At 40.4% G+C, this 15,374-nt stretch overlaps 1 protein-coding gene across 8 annotated transcripts in view; it reads right to left on the reverse strand.

Annotated features, from left to right (window-relative positions):
• Nucleotides 1-15,374, reverse strand: part of znf469 (zinc finger protein 469) — a 181,108-nt gene that overhangs the window by 106,283 nt on the left and 59,451 nt on the right. Inside the window, exon 5 of one of the 8 annotated variants that reach the window (XR_011694240.1) lies at nt 1,564-3,202. The exons of the other annotated variants lie outside the window; for them this stretch is intronic. The gene's annotated coding sequence lies outside the window, so the exon portion shown is untranslated. Of the gene's footprint in view, nt 1-1,563; nt 3,203-15,374 lie in introns of those variants that run through there. 8 annotated transcript variants of the gene reach the window in all.

The raw sequence follows: 15,374 nt of genomic DNA on the forward strand, positions 1-15,374 counted from the left end.
CCTTTTTCCGACAAAATCATCATTTAACAATTACAGAGCATAAGCACTTTCCTTCTGTCTACCATTAATCTCCTAAATTCTGTGGCTGCACTCCAACTACTGTTGCTTTGATCTATCAAATTGAGCCTAACAAAGGAAAATTCCATGACAACAGATGAGCAAATAACACATTACCTTACAGTCATAGGCCAAACCTGGGAAATCAGTCCACTATGTCTCCAGATCACTTTTTGTAAATCTGAAATATTGATCTAATAAGTAAACAGCCATAGGATTGTTTGTTGATTGTATTATTTCAAACATAACAAATCTCTGAGGAGTGACTCTGGGTGAAACATTTGAACTAAACAATGGAAAGTAATTGACTCTACATAATGAGAAGTATACACAGTAATAATATTGACATTCGACTTAATTATGACTTCTTTATGACTGCAATATGTTGCCTCCAAGGACAGAACGCAAAGCATATACAGTGACTGATTCCTCAGCTGGTTTAGACTAAACAAACATAGGTAATCTTGTCAATTTTGTGGTTTTAACATTAGGTTTTCCATGTTGTTGTAATTATATTCATCATCTTCTGATCCCCAGTTAATCCCGAAAGTCATTCTCCTCTGCTTCATACACACACTCATGAAAACGAAACCTTTACTCTCTCTCTCTCTGTCACATTCACATAAACACACACACACACACACACACACACACTCATACATATACACATACATGTGCACTCTTCACTTTCCCCAAACTCATCCACATGCGGAAACAGTAGTGAGGTCGCTGCTGTGGCTAAGGGATCCTGGTCTGTGTGATGTGGAAGCTAAACGTCTACTGTTTCAGAAAATAAACATAGCAAGATTGTCCCAGAGTAACACACACTTGCCTGCAGACAGACTCATAATATTTCCCCCATCTGATGACAGCTGGGAGAGTTTTCCATAGTGATAACAGGAATGTTTTCACACCCTCTGGACACATATAGTCTCCTCATTGTGGCCAGTTTCATACAAAAAACAAGGCGCATACAGTTAAGTCTAAATAAAGCAGGCTCACCCACTAGAGACACTGACAGAGGATATGTCTTCCAGTCTGGCTATGACATTCTTTCAAGTCTTTCAGAGCGACTTATCTCAGATTCTCCTTTTCTCTGTTTTTGATCAGTTTGTAATCCCCCAACTCCATCATCTGAATCATTCCTAGCTCTTGATTTCTCACTGTGCGCCAACAGTTTCCTTATAAAAAACTCTGGATAAGCACAAATAATCTCATATTGCAAGACACAAGCACATATGCAGCATGTAGATGTAATATAATACACAGACACACACACACACACACACACACACACACACACACACACTTACACACTCATACTATATAGTTCTTGGAGTTGTGAGAGGCAGTGAGGCCTGACACAGCGGCAACCATTGATAATCCCTGGAATAACATAGACCAGCCTGTGTCGGCTTCCTCTCTCAGGCCAAAGCTCTAACGTTACACACACACGCTTCATAGTACACAGAGACCATTCAAAACTACAGATGCATGATAGCTCTATGTACATTCAACAGTGAGGTGAGAAGTCACTGCCGCCCAACTTCTTTCCTCGGACTCTGTCGAGGAATATCATGTTGGCTTTCCTCCACATTTCCAGCTTTAGCATTCATATCAAGTACACTCAAACCAGCCATGGTTTTGAGTTTCTGTCCACTCATTCATCCTTTCATTCATTCAGTTGTTTGTGCATGCATGTTCTAATTCTGCTGGGTTCAGACCCGGCCACTCCCACCTTTCCCACCACTAGAATCACCTGATCTGCTCCTCCCCACTCACCTCCTCACCTGTTCCCCAATCCCTCGGTAGCTCCCTAAGTATATATACTAGTCTGTTTCCACTTGCCATCTGCCAGGTTTCTTTGACTCCCATTACACCTGGCATTAAAATAAATCTTGTATCCAGGTATGAATTAAACCTGGTATTAATATGTCTCCAGTGTCCACACTGTGTTCCTCTTAAGATCCGATCGCTCTGTCCGGCTCATGTCATATCCTCCCCTCATTTGCACAGGTTCAAATGAAACAACAGCAACAAATAAAAACTGTGGAAGGAGAGCAATAGACAAAGATGGTAGCCATCTACGATGTCCTTGGCTTTTCTCTACGCCAGTTTTATGTGTTTTATTTTTCATTGGCACTGCAGCTGTTCACAACCATTTGCTGAGCCATTGCTTCATAAATGGCTCAGTTGTGATACAAATTGCAAGTTTCGCTAGTATACTTTTGCCAGACCAAATTGAAAGCAGACACTTGGTCTCATCTTCACTCCATCCACAAGACATAGTTGAGAACAGAGGAGAGGACTGCTTCATAAATTTAGTGGCTAATGGCTGCTAGCTGCCTACCTGCTACCACGCTCGTTTGGAGCAGTCACACATGATTACATATTTCCACCCATGTAGTTGTTGTGTGCAGACTGACAGAGCAACTGCATTTACACATGTGTCCAGTGTCCTCACAATGAATCCCTGACCACCATTGGAGGTGGTTTGGCCAAACCGATCACAGTCTGTCCTCAATAAATCTTGGGAGCATTTACACCTGCACTTTTGTGTGGTAAAGGTCTATCCTATTGCAATCCGATCACCCAAAATGCATTTTATTGCCAGCTGGAACTGGAGTACTTGTGCAATGTATCTAAGCCTTCCAGCATTCTGTTCTTTGCATGCCTCTAATGATCTGATAATTTTTTTGACCTTGCCTGTGATTTTTTTCAGCTTTGCCAACTGGCCCTTTGTACTTTGTTTGCCTGCTTGGATTTTTGTATCCTTCTGGGGTTTTTTTTCTAAGGAAGGACTCTTTCATTCACATCTGCCTCCTGAGTTGTCTTCTTGGGTACCTTTTCTGAGAACCGTGACAAAAATGCAAAGGCATGCTCATAAAATACATATTAAATATCCCACAGTACTGATACTGTCTCTCACAGAAGCTGTTTGAGTTGGGGCCAGCAGTGACAGTGAGTTCCTGATCAAACGAAGCGTTGTGCTCACCTGAGGCAGTTCAGGAAAAGCTGAATAGACAAAGAGGACCCCTGGGGTTCATCTGACTTCCTGTGCATTCCATGAGCCCCTGTCCCAGCAGGTTTTGAGCAGGTGGGAGGGTGGTGTTACACACACCTGATTGAGTTCATTACTGCTTTCCTGATGGGGGTAAGAGAACCATTACCGCATTATAAGACACCTGAGAGAGCATATACACACATATGCATGCTAACAGTGCTGGGTTCACATGATTGCACACAATTAACACATTGCCAGACTGGCTAACACATCCCATAAGAAACTGGACGGTTACTAACGAGCATCTGAACATATTCTTCACATTAAAGCACACTCTGAAACAGTACAGCAGCTCATATTGTTAGGAGGAAATAGACAAATAGTTCATACTGGCAAGAAAGTCTGACTTATAATCTAATAAAGTGTTGTCAGCACTATGCGTGGTTGGAGGGAAGATGCATGGGATAATGCAGGGAAAGAATTTCCACATCTGAAAGATCCGAATGATGCTGGAGAGAGGCCTCTGCATTCCCCAGAAGGCAAGATAAGCCAGGATAACCTTGAGATAACCATACAGTGTCTGTCACGGCCACATGATTGGTATGCAAAAGCTATGACAGGAAACTGCAATTGTTGGTGACCCGTGCACTTTTGGCTCACAATTCTATCTCTCAGGGCCTAAAAACCTGCTGTTGTTCTTTTACGTAACAAATAAGGGATTGATTTACCGCTGGTAGGCCAGGCAGCTGCAACTGACTGGAACTAAGTAGCTGATAAGACAGAAAAACAGCAGCAGTTCCTAAAGATCAGCCGTTCTAAACCCATAATCATACACTCCTCACAGTGCAAAACAATTTCAGTACTTAAGTAGACTAATGCAAGAATTAGAGCAGAAACAATCAGTCGACTGCAAAACAATCAACTATTTTGACAGTTGCTTGATGTCATTTTAAGCAAAAACTGAAAAAAATTAATTCTACATGTTCTATGGGTTCCAGCCTCCCCTATGTGAGGATTTGTTGATTTTCTTCTCTCTTCTGGTAGAACAAAAAAAAGATATCCGAAGATTTCACATTGGCAAATTGTGACAGGCATTGTTCAGTACTTTTTGACAATCCATGGACTCAACAATTGATTGATTAATCATAAAAAATAATATGTTCATTCAATGATCAAAACAATCATTAGTTGTAGCTCTTCAAAGATTTTTTTTCCTAAAGACAGATGCAGGTTAACTATAGCCAACACTTGCATTTGCATATTTAATTTTTTTCTTTAATTCAAAAAGCTGTAATATTTTCAAAACTCTATTACCACAGTACTTTTTAAAAATTACTATATACATTTTAGTACTGTATCTGTGGTACACATAGCAATACAATGTCCTGAAGAGGAGTATTCCTCCAGTGCAGGCAGATCTGACACAGTCTGACATCCCTGTAAAACACTGCATGTAGATAAAGCATGACCACACTCTCTTAATAGTGCCACAATGAGCTCAGTTACAGCAAATCATCCAGTGTGTGTTCACTCACAATGATGGCAGCTGAGTGCACTGACACGGTCGAGCAAAGATCTTATTGTGGAATGAAATGCATGGTCTGAGCTGAAAGAGAAGAGCTTGCCACATTTCATTAACCTCACGCTGGCTAAGCAGGTCTGATGAAGTCACATGTTCTAAACTCCATTTTGCTTTAATTTAAGACTTTCACTGCAGTACACAAGTCATCAATCATGTTCCCACTCAGGCTGCCCCGAGGCCAAGATGCAGATATAGTCACAAACACTCACATGTACTGAACCATATGTATACACTAAAAGGCACAACCACATGCTTATACACTGCAGCAGCACTTTACATCCAGCCATTCTCCATTCCCCCATTGCCTAAATATTTTCTCCAATACACTCCCACCAATGCAGATGCACATCTGTGAAGCAACAAGCGTCGATTGGGAAAGCCAAATGGTTTAAACACAAGCAGCGATAATAAAACCTCTTCTATCGGTCGTAAGCTTCGGACAGCCGGTCGCAGTCACTCTGTTGAGAAAAAAGAAGCCTCAGAGTCCAAAATAATCAGTGACGCATGATGATGTGTCATCACTTCACACAGAAGTAGAAAAAAAGTTAAGTGTGATGACACAATTTTAAAACAGTGCTGTGAGTATAGATGAACTGATGTTGAAGGTTGAAATTTCAACAACAACAATTTTGATTAATTGTTTGAGTCATTGACTAAGTACAAATCACTGGTACCAGCTTCTTTAATGTGAAGATTCGCTTTCTTTCTCTGTTTTACATGGTTGTAAATTGAATATCTTTGGGTTTTGGACTGAAATCTGAAATGTCACCTTGGTCTCTCAGAAACTGTGACAGGCATTTTTTTTTTTTACCATTTTCTGACATTTTGTATACAAGACAGTCACTTCATTTATTATAAAAATAGTCAGTAGTTTCATTGACAATGACAATAATTGTTATTCGTGACCCTTTTTTGCAGGAACCCAGTAAGCAAGTAAAAAAAAGCTTCAGCACCAGAGGGGGTTCAGAAATATTAATGTGGGAATAAAACTCTGCTTCTTAATGAGGGCTGTAAATTCAAGTATAGTGTGGTTTAAACTGGCAGCCAACTGAGTCTGTTGAGTACATGGAAAACAGCAAGATAACTGCAAGCTTTAGCAGTCTTAAGATACAACAGAGTGGAGAAGCCTGTCAGGGCCTTTAAAGCCCTCCACATCACTCACTCTAAGCAGTCTGTCCGCCCGCAGGAAATACCTCCTTACAGCAATCCATTTCAGGACATCCACTGGACTTGTCCATTTAATAAAGTGTCCAATCTGTGGCCGGCCCTGGACCCACTTTCATCATAATTTCCTTCCCTCAAACTCCCAGAGGAGCTAGTAACTCGAGTTCCTCACTTTTAATAATAACTGAGAATATGAGCCCAAGAACAAAGATAAATCCTATGTATTACTGCAGTTTTCTAGTTAAAGAGAACAAATGCAGCAGCTGAAGTACCTCACCAACCCCCATTATAACGTGGAACCTCCACCATAGCTCCCCCTTTAGTGCTATATTTTCTCAGCATGAGTTGGATGACATCCCAGGAACATTAAAAAAAGCTTTGCGTTTATAACCGCAGAAAAATATACTGAAGGACAAGCTCCGTGCTTTTTCTGTTGTATCAAAGACATATCACTGCAGCGCTGGATAGATTTATGGCAGATCTTCCGATTAAAGTTCAAAGTCTGCTCCTCAAACAAGCTGTCCATATTACATCAAGTTCTGGCAAACATTTTTTTATATATTACAGTCAGTGATCTCACCACTATTCTCTTCACACTACTCATCGCCCCAATTGTTTTGAATATAAGTGAACTATGTCTAAAATGAGGTGGAAGTGTAGGCTGGGAGAGAGCGGCTGCTGTCAGTGTAGTGTTCTCAAGCCAAAAACCATGATCTCGTTCTTCAACCGTGGCCCGTAAACATTTGCCTGTGTTTTCATTTCTGAGAGGAAAAGCTGTTTTTACCAGACTTTCCTCATCTTTGGCAGATACAGCCTCTGGTAGAAAAACATTTACTCTATCAAAAAAATATATATATTCTTGCAAACATTCTCTTTTATTACAATCTGGCAAACTTACAGTTAACCAGCTGTGAGATGCTGAGGAAAACGTATTTTATATCCTTTAAATAAACAAAGTTTATTTGAAAGGATGTCAATGAAAGTCCTTCACAAGGGAGTGTGGAGCAGTACTGAGTGAAAGGAAAGCAGGTCTAAGTGCCTTTACTGTGCTAATTAGGTGCTAACAATGTTCCTTGATTGTTCTTGCAGTAAACTTTCTCATAAATGTTACATAGCAGAATGGTACATACCTGTACACATTTGCCACACCCCCAAATGGCAGGTTTTTCAGCCTATAGTAAAACAATGAGTTATTGTACTTACAGTGTTGGTACATTATGAAAGCAGTTGATTCAAATTTTGCTCATAAAGATTCAGGGGACTATGTGTGTAGAGGTGAATAAGTTGCTGTAGGGATATGAAAGGTTACAGATGTCTTGTTTTAAAACTAGCCACTCGCTGCCATGTTTAGACATCTACGTAACTGCTCATGTGTGTTAAAGTGTCACGGTAATGTTAGAATATTGTTACAGTGTTTATATATAAGAACTGAGGTTTCCGTGAGACAAAAAAGGCCAAACAAGAGTACTTGGGTATGCCACAGAGAAACAAAAGAAACAGAAATGGGGGCAAAAAGATTGATGTTGAATCTGGTTTGGTTTACTGCACACTTTAAAAATTAGTTCCATCATAAAGCTGGACCCACACACTGAATTTTACAGCTTCCAATTTCTCAATTAAATTGCAGGAGACAGGAGTATCATGTTGTTGCTCTTACAAAACACAGACACGGAGAGTTGAGAGGCTGGAAAATGAGTCAAACATATTGCTGAAGTTTTGATAGCAAGCAGCTCATATTATACAAGGAGATGAGATGGGAGAGAGTGGAAAGGTAGGATGGGCCCAAGTGGAGGGGACTGGTGACAGAAAAAAGACAAAAACTGATTTGGATACTTGTAACAAAACAGCCTCTATGAATTTATCCAAAAATGTATTAGTTGCATTCCTCGAATGTCAAACACTGCTTTTGTGGACATACAATCGCAGATCAATAAAAAAAAAACTACTGGAAGACTCTTCCAAGTCCCTGGTAGAGACATGGATTAAGACCCAAGGAGGGATGTGAGATGGATGAGACAGTGACGCTATGGTGGTGGAAGGACGATACTGGGTGCCAGGGGCTCAGTGCCACAGGCAAGGGAGCCAGTCTGGCCAGCGGGCTCTAGAGTATACAGTACTCTCCCACTAACTAACCATCATCAATGTGGTAGCAATCAGCTGTGGTGCTGGGGGAAAAAGGAGCTGAAGGGAAAAATCCCCATCACCCGCTTCAATCCCCAACCCCCACCCCCACACAAGGCGCCCCTATGTTTTTCCTCCGCTCCTTCCCACCTCATCCCAAGTCAGTGGTGCTGAGCGTTTGTTTGGAGAGATGAACAAACTAACATAGCTGTTCTGGGCAAATGGACAGAGGCAGACATGCCAGTGGTCGAGGCAACTGGCAGGGCACAAGACACCACAGTATCCATCCCAAAGCTTGTTTTCCTTCTGCTTCCCCTCTTTACCCCAGAGCAGGGATCTAAGTGCTTTCTACAAGTATTAGAGAGGATATAAACACTATTTATTCTGCTGTTTATGCGTTAAATGTCCATGGTGAGAAACAGAACTATTCTTATGGTAATTTATGCTTTAATGACTTCACAAGGTTGTTATTCTTGCCTGGTGTACTGCCCAAAGCCTGAGGTGAGGAGGTTTTCATGTTAGGGGTTGAAAACCTACAGCCAAGTGAGAAGGGTCTGACTTATGGGTGCACTAAATCAGATCTGCAAGCATCTAGATGAAGGAATCACCTTTCTGTTGAAACACACTCACACCCACCAATAGACAGAGTCCCAACCATTAACACAGTGCAAGACACATCCTTGCCAAAAGAGCACATGGTAAATCATACTTCCCCACAGTAAAGATCCAGTAATAATTATATTTGCAGACAAGAATCTGCATGTTGTGGCATTTGCACAGCCTTTCCAGTTTAGTATATATACGCACTATAGCTTGAATGGAGCATTTCTGCAGCACAGTTTCCACTGCAGAGCGATTCAAAACAAAAAAAACAGACGGTGAGTGTTACTGACCCTCTCTATTGGTGCTTTTCTTCATTAGAGTGTGGGCAGCACAGCTCTGCTATTTGTTTCTCTTTAGTAACCACTAGAAAAGTACTGACAGATCCAGCTAGATGTTTTCAAAACCAAAAGTGAGTTATGGTTTTACCAAACTGATGTCACTGTTTAATAACATGTATTGTTGCTGAATTCTGAACTTTCCTCTTGCACTTGAAGTATCTCATAAGCCTGAAAACGAGGACAGATCGTCTTCGTTACTCCTCACTGCCTGTCTTCTGCTTTCTACACAATCAGCAGGCCATTTGGCAAAATTAACTCATTCAAATTATGGGCCAGAACTAAGACCCTGGGTAATGAATAAATAAAAAGCAGAGATGTATGGTCGGTCTATGGTTTTTGCTGCCATTGTGTTTGTGTTGAGAAATACCGACCCCAACCAGACACATGCAGATGCCCCAATTTTTATTCATGAAAATGAACATGAGCAAATTGCAGCCTGGACATAAAACTATGAGTACAAGTAAATAAAAAGCAGAACTGTATGGTTAGTATATGGTTTGCCTGTCTGACAGTGTTTGCGTTGACTAAGAAGCCTCTTATGTTTCTATCCATCTCTCTCCATCTCTTTCTCTCTCTAGGTCTGATTCATTCTCCATTACAAGTCCCAGGTCATTCCCAGTCCCCCTGGCATCAGACGAAGCACTAAGTTAAAATGCCTTAATCAAATAAGCCATATAAAGCAAGTAAATGCTGCGTCTTAGTCTCCATGGTCTCCTATTCTATTGGACTTTCACCATTTCTGCCTCTACTCCTCAGTTTGTGTTTTGCAGTGTTTCTACATGTTTGTGTATACATGGTTTTAATCTTCCAAAAAGGCATTATCTCATATTTAGTTTTGAATAAATAAAAAAAGAGAAAAGCAAATTTTCAAATCTGTCTGTGTGCAGCACATAACCCTGTAAATTTGCTGTTTATGGATGACCAAAATAAAGACCGCAGATTTCAATTAGAGTCCACAAACACACAAAAACAGGAGACGTCTCCATGATGACATCATGCTTGTGAACAATGACATTGTACGATCCATCCAAAACCCTCTTCGTTTGCATGATGTCAAACAGAAATACGCAAATTAGAAAAACCATATTTGCAGGAGACACTTTGCAGGAGACACTTATATTTGTTTTCAACAGTCCTCTAGCTGTAAAACAAAACTATACTGGCATAATACCGGCTTTCACAATACTGGAAAAGAAACCATAAATGGATAATGAGAATGTAAACAAAAGCTAACAGTTAACCTAATCTTCAGTGAAGGGGTGATGCAGTTTAAGTATCCTGATTCTCATAAATCTCTATCCACCTCCTCTCTGGATTTGACCCTGACTCCATTTGGCCTCCGTCTAACCTTCCCTCCTGTTGCTCGCTGCCCTCTCTGACCACCTCGACTGCCACAGCTACTCCGGGATACGGCAGATCAAACGTGAAACTACCTTTATATTACCAAACTTTCTAATTGCTGACATTTTTCAGTCTGACAGTTGTGGAGATGAGAGGGGGAGTAGAGCTCGTCCTGGCTTAGCTTGCTTCTTTCAAGGCTCGCTAGGCTGTCTATTATTTCCCTGATGGCCTTTTAAAAGAGGCTCATCCATCACTCCCTGACAGCATCTGTCTCCCTCTAACCTCTCTGGCCTGATATGAAATAATATTTTTAAAATTCAAGTCTGTCACTTTAATGGACAGCTCCTCCCACTGGGTGGCAGGAAGTCAGAGCTGTGAAGAGTGTCACTCCTGTAATTTAAGTGTGCATGTGTGTGTACATTAATGTGTATTTGAGTATAATAGAAACAAAGGCAAGTGCTGCAAGAAAGACTGGGACAGACATCTGAAAAAAGAGACATATAGTTGCCTGAGAATAGATTAAAAAAACAAAGAACTATATATGTTTTCTTTGGTTAGTGGGCTACCCTAGCTTAGGATTCCCCGTCTGGATTGCACGACGGGGAGTGATGAAAGGTCTAAAGAGGAAAGCCCCAATAATGAGGAACTGCAGCCGTGTTACTCAATGCCATGTGTGATGCCTACTGTAGGGCCCACGCAGATCCGCTCTCAGTGTAATTAATTCCCTTAGGGCCTTTGTTGCAGATCCTATACTGCCTAATGAAAGAAAGATGGCTCTCTGCAGTATCCGCCGCTCTCTCCAAGCCTTTAGCTAACAATCCCTCTGTGCATTATTCCTCTCTGCCACAATAGTCCACTATTATATTCAAATGATGCATGCAGTGCATGTGTGTGTGTGTGTGTGGTTGTCTGTATGTCTGTGTGTGTGTGTGTGTGTGTGTGTGTGTGTGTGTGTGTGTGTGTGTGTGTGTGTGCATGACAGCAAGTCAGTCCATGTGTACCACTGTGTTTGTTTTTTCTTTATGTCTTTGAATTGCATTGACAGGATGTGCACATGTGCATATTCTTGCCTGTGTTGTTGTGTACTTCTGCACCCTGTGCATCCACTTGATGCAGATTTGTCTCTACCTATTTGTCTGTACGTATGATTGTGTGAGTGTGAGCACACACATAGATCGCCCATGCTGCTGTCAGGGCCTCCTCTGTGCTGTTTCAGTCAGTTCCTGTCTGTTTTAAACAGACAGGCAGGGTTCACTGTGTGCCAAGCTGGCATGCTCCCTGGGATAATGAGAGACTATGATTTGGTTTGGATTGTTGATTAAGGATTATTCAGCAACACAAACAAGCTACTGTTCAGCCATGTGTGCACACGTGAAGCATATTGGACTTGCAAGGGCAGCGCCAGATTTGGTCTTAGCATACAGAGAATTGTGGAGGGAAAATATTCTGAGGACAAGAGGAAAGTTAATACACTAAATGTGTATTAGTTACGTCTATATAAACATTGGATCGCAGGGTTGGCATCCCTTCATGCCTGGTCTCTATTTCTTTCTCTCTGCTGACACAAGTGATAGTAAAAGGTACTTATGTCCTGCTGCCATTTACAAGGCAATATAGGATTTATTTGTGCTTACAAAAATTGTTCTAATTTCAAAGAAAATGCTAATATTGTTCAAACTTTGGACATACAGAGGTCTTATATACAGTATCTAGCAATACACATACAGTGTTTACTATTTTATTTAGTTAAGTGGCTTTTCAGGAGGTCTCTTGCACCTTGGCAATCAGTAGCAAATAAAACCAGAAAAATAGAGAGTGTAACAAGGCACAAAAGCCCCATCTTTCATACAATTTGAAAGGCATACACTGACAGCGAAGTGAAAGTCTGCTACAACATATTACAGTTTCTGAAAAAAGAAAAGGCACATGCATGAAACTTAAGTTTCCATTTTTGCAGCTTAGCTCTTGAATGAATCAAGTTAAGGATAACCAAATGATTTCCAAAAATACTTTGAGGGCAGCGTTCCAAATTCAATTCAAAATTTGTGCTCTTCATAAGATGCACTGGTGTGATGTGGTGGTAGTGTTTTTACAGCTTACTGGTGCTCCCACAGAGGCTGTGTAAAAACATAGATCACTACATGAAGGTACCACCCAGAGAAAATAAATAAACCAAACTGTGACCAATCATTAATTGTAAGTGGAGAGAGAGTTATACTTATGTTTGCTCCTGTGGAATGCTATATGTTCCATCATAGGGACTCCATTGCAATTACATGCAATTACAATAATGTTTTCTTTAACTACCATGACAAATAAATGGCGGTTTATACAAGAATACTGTTTTGAAGGTTAGTTAGAGTACAAAGTGCAAGTTGTTTTGTTAACTTTGTTAGGTATGTCAGCATATGCTAACTATTACAATTGCAATTATGATTAATAACAATCAAAATTATTGACCAATGGTGGAACATCAGCCAGAAGCAACAAAGCAGTTAGACATGAATTTTGAACGCTACTGAGAGGCAAAGGGAATTTTCAAAGGAATGCAAATAAGTCTCTCACCTCTAGCAGAGCCATTTCTTAGCGTTTCCAACTTATTCAACAAGAAATGTTAAAATGTGTTTGTAACTAGTTCCCTGTGTCTGTCACGCACATGGAGCTATATCAGACACAATGCAGTCCAAATGCTGTCCAGCCATAGTGCCTCTGAAACTGTGTGTAAGTACAGTTTGTGCAGGAATTGATTTGTATGCTCACTTTGAAGAGTCATTCTTTTGATTCGTCAAATAAAAGAGTCAGATATAACTAGTGAGTATCTGTTTCCAAGAGAGGTACATCCTTAAATGTATTTACATTTGTATTGACAAGATAGTAACTACATCAGTATGAGCTACTGAATAAGAAATTTAGTATATGTTGTGGGTGCTGTAATATAGCACAGTGTTAACAATGTTACTTTAAAAAATTCTTAAGATATTCTTTCCCTGGAACTCAAACCATTTTCTGATGCCCCCTAAAATACATAGTCAGATAACTCAATTAATATCATAAATATGTGAGAATTAGTCAGCTAATGGCTTGAAATAATGACAACTATTCGACCTGCAAAATCTTTGCTCAAGGACAGCTCTGCCCACATCTTTACCCCAGTCTTGACCAGGGTAATTTTGCAGGGTGAACTAACCTGGATGGACCTTGTCACTTTTAGAAGCTATGCATTTCCAGTGCAGTGTGGTAGATATGATGAGTTGAATTGAGAGGCAGAATGGACAGCAGGCAGAGGGAACAGGAAGGCAGGATGGTATGAACTCTTGCTGAACGATACGTACATTTTGAGGAGGCATGTGGGCAAAGCTGGGCAACAAACTTTCATCGAGGAAAATATCTGTGTTTGCATTCCTCACACTTCCCATTCCCCAAGTCATGTAGGCCACAGCGAAATCACATTTATGTCAAAATGTTTATTTTGATTTTTATACTCTTGCTTGGTTATGCGCCTGAAACAACCTCTAGTTAGGAAAGATGTCGGGAGAAATTAAAGAGGAAGGAATCTTTGGTTGCACACTGCTCCTTTGTGTATTTCATCCCACTGTCTATTTTGGCCTTGTAGAAGATTACTCAGCTAATGATGTAAAAATTCTTCCAGTAGAATATTTGTTGTAGTAAAATTCACCTGGAACAGGAGCTGAAATCACTGGCAACTCCCTGTCCAAGGTGCTCTCATAATTTATTTTGGGTATTTTCCAGTCAAATAAAAAAAAATGCTGGTTTGGTTTCAAGACAATTGAAAGAGCTTGCTGTCATCTTGCTACATTTTTGAATAATGGAAAAAATCAGTTATTCATTTATATGAAAATTAATATATGATAAAATGTACTCTTGCCATCTGACCATCTGTCAAACACTCCACTTAGAATACCTGCCAAAATGGGGCCTATTTCTGCCAGCATCAATCCATATGAATTTGGTTGACATATGAAAGGCAGAGGTCCAACAAGACGCAGCACGGGGCTGACAGGGCTGGCTGACGTGATCCACAAGGTCAAAGACGAGACGTGCTCAGAAGAACAGTATAGCAAGTAACATACCACAGCTCCTCACCATGTCACTGTGAGTCTGCTGACAGCAGCCATGACATAGAGTGAGGAGGCTGATCAGATCTGAAGGGGAATGTTATGAATACAGGTCATAATGTGAAGATCCATCATCCTCAATGCACACATGCAGTAACAAACTAGCCGTATCTAGCAGATAGTTTAAGATCCACCACATATGACTGTGTTCATTCAAAACAATTAACTTGCTGTGAAAAGGTCTCAGCTGTGCCTGCAAGTTATTAGAGAAAACTTCCCATTTCCGCCTAATAATTTTGTAATTACAAACATGCACACGTACTGCATACACAAACACACGCATTGTAAATCTACAGAACATGCCAATGTCACATAAAGACCAACAAGCATTAAAAGCTTTTGAAAGACCATGAGCAACATTCATGTGCAGACACACAGAGACAGAATCTGAAATATTCTGTGTGTACATGAAATTTAAGTCAAGAGGGACTGAGAATATATATTTAATGCAAATTGAAATAAGAACTTTTGAAACAAGTAGAAAATTATATTTTCAACATCATGGACAATTGTGGGGAAAAATAAAGATAATTACAAACATGTTGCTCTAATCAACTAAAATATGTTTGGCAAATAAAAATGATTTAACGGTAAAAGAGACAATAAGTAAGTGACTGGGAATGGATGTGTTTAATGTGATGAGTTTTGCACAATTGCAATGATAAAATTCTCATCACACTCATTCACATGACAGTCATTACTGATCCACAAAATCTTACGGCACAGGCTTTTCTCACAGTGAATATTTTTGACTTGTCACTGCAGAAAAAACCACAGGTGTGACGAATAACATTAGTTGTAGCTGGATACCGTTCAGGTGTGCCAGTTCCAGGGCTGAGGTTTTATGCATGCTGGCTCACTGGCATGGTTTACTGGCACTGAACAGAGCCACCATTAATGAGCTTAGGTACACCTGTGTTTGACTACTCAAAATGTCTGCTGTGACATCACAATGGCAATGACAATGTTAACATGTGGCATTACCATCCCTAGGGCCATGCCAATAAATACTGTCATTTGTATGTAAA

Source organism: Trachinotus anak, unplaced genomic scaffold (genome assembly GCF_046630095.1).
Source record: "Trachinotus anak isolate AG129_WGS33_773 ecotype Australia unplaced genomic scaffold, CSIRO_AGI_Tana_v1 ptg000002l, whole genome shotgun sequence".
Lineage (NCBI taxonomy): Eukaryota > Metazoa > Chordata > Actinopteri > Carangiformes > Carangidae > Trachinotus > Trachinotus anak.